Genomic DNA, 2288 nt, shown 5'->3' with positions numbered 1-2288 from the left:
GGTTCTTCTCTGTTAGTTTTCTCATTTTGGAACCCAGTTCAAAGACAACTACTCTCTGGGTCATGTTCTTTTAAAGTAAAGGATGGGCATAAAAGAAACAAAGCCAACACTAAATGAGCATATTTGAAGATGTGCTCTGATGTGGAGTTCAGTTGGCCCTTGTATGGTGGACCCAGAGTCCATGGATAGAGGCGGCCAACTGTATTAATACTGCCCATTTTATACAAAGAACTTGCGCATCCTTGGATTTTGATATCTGAGGGAGTCCTGGAACCAAGTCCTAGTGGATACAAAGGGACGACTGCATATCACACCTGCTCACATTCCATCGGCCAAAACAAACCACATGGCCAAACCAAAAGCAATGGAATGAGAAAGATATGGCTTACTCAGCAGAAATGAAAGGAAAATGTAATTGGTGAATATATAATGTGTCACAGACATAAAGAACAATGTACCTAGGGTATGAGATTTAAGCTGAATTTTCCTATTTACCTTTTCCTAAGCTAAAGAAGGGGCTTCTCAGGTGGCTCGGTGGGTAAAGAATCCACTCCAGTGTTCTTACCTGGAGAATCCCGTGGACAGAGGAGCCTGGTGGGCTACAGTCCATAGAGCGGCAAAGAGTCAGACACAACTGAAGCGACTGAGAGAACGCACGCTCGTGCACACACACACACACAAAGCTAAAGAAGGTTAAAATAATGTGTTCTGGTGACTTTTTTTTTTCAATTTTTTTTCTCTTTATTAACTCTTGTTTGGAATGATCTTGGAGGCACTGACTGTCAAAGATGATGAGCAGCTAGAAATTGCCCTCCACACTAAATTTTGGTAACTTAGCCAACTTTAAATAGGTCTTGCCAGAAAAAGGTTTTAATAACAAATGGCAAAGGATCAATAGCAGATTAAAAAAAAAAAAAAAAACTTCAGGTAATATTCTCCTGAGCCTTAAAAATTAAAAAGAAAGGTTGGTGACAGAGATATCCTTAATAAGAACACTGAGAACAAAAGCCACATGTACTTTAAATGTTTTAAAGAAAGGATACACTTTATCATCAAATATGTATGGAAGAAAATGAGACATAAGCTGTTTAGAATTTACTTTGGGTACAATTATACAATTCCATGGTCTTATGTTTGCCATCAATTGGTCTCCCAACATCCCACTTTCTATCACAATCACCAGAGGCAACAGAGCCTCCAAAGGGTTAAAAGAGGGGGACTATCAGCCCCCAGCCATGCACTCAGTTCACTGGACCAACCTCCCTGCCTCTGTGTTTACAGGATTTTATTTGCATAGAAGAACTGCAGGAGCTCTGGATGGTAGGGGCTCAGCTGCTGGCAGAGTTTAGGGTTCCTTTGACCCTCCTCATTCCGGAAACTGTAGTCCTTGCTTTGTCTCAGATACAGAGAACAGGGTCAAAAAATTGTTTTGCAAGCCTTGGCCACCTGGGGATTCCTGTCCTGTAAGTGGGACAGGAGGGAGGCCCGAGTCAGATTCACCTGATGGGTGAAGAACCTCCTCCATTTCTGTCCAGCAAGGGTAAACAGTTGTCCAAATAAGACAAAGGTCAAGTATCTCAGGCTGTCATTCTCGTCCTCAAGCAAAGCCCTGGTCTGGAGGGTGATGTCTATGAAGAAGGCGCTCAGGCCTTTCCCGTGCATCTTGCCCAGGATGATGCTGTTAGGATCTTCAAGCTCTGGTGGATGACTTCAGAACTCACCAGGTCATTCAGACCACGCACCAGCAGGTCTAGAACAATCTTCTTATACTTTCTTGCCTTGTCCGGAGTCTCACAGGTCATGATTCCCAGGCCTCTCATCACCATATAAGACTTTTTAACACTGGGGTCCAAGGCTGTCTCTGCCAAGATGAAAAACACATTCTTCAGAGGTTCCTGCTTCTGGAGCCTCAGATTCCAAGAGACCTTGGAAAAGAAAGGCATCATTGATGTCCTTTTCTTTTTGGGCTGGGTGGCGGGGATGGAAAGGGGCTGGCCCCGTATTCTTCTCCTTGTTTGGTCCATGGGATTGTGGTCACGTGGAGATGTGGCGGGTGTGGTCAGAGCACAGGTGGCGCGCAGAGCTGCTGTTCTCTGGGTAGCAGCCAGATGGGATGACTCGGCTCAGTTTTTTCAGCTGTGAATTCCTGAGCAGGGTGATGAGGCTTCTTCCTTGGAACTCATCCTAGTGAAAGAAGTGATCACTTCCAGGAACATCGCTGTCCTTTAAACAAGCTCGGGGCTGGCCGTCAGTTGCATTTTGCCCTTGAAGATGAGACATAGAGCAGA

The 2288-nt window shown here is 44.6% G+C and overlaps 1 pseudogene; it reads right to left on the bottom strand.

Moving 5' to 3' along the window:
• Nucleotides 1-1275: 1275 nt before the first annotated feature.
• Nucleotides 1276-2024, bottom strand: LOC138097714 (protein maestro pseudogene; annotated as a pseudogene).
• Between the last annotated feature and the right edge of the window lie 264 nt (nt 2025-2288).

The sequence above is a fragment of the Capricornis sumatraensis genome, chromosome 21, assembly GCF_032405125.1.
Source record: "Capricornis sumatraensis isolate serow.1 chromosome 21, serow.2, whole genome shotgun sequence".
Classification (NCBI taxonomy): Eukaryota; Metazoa; Chordata; class Mammalia; order Artiodactyla; family Bovidae; genus Capricornis; species Capricornis sumatraensis.
This window is presented reverse-complemented; position numbering and strand designations above follow the sequence as displayed.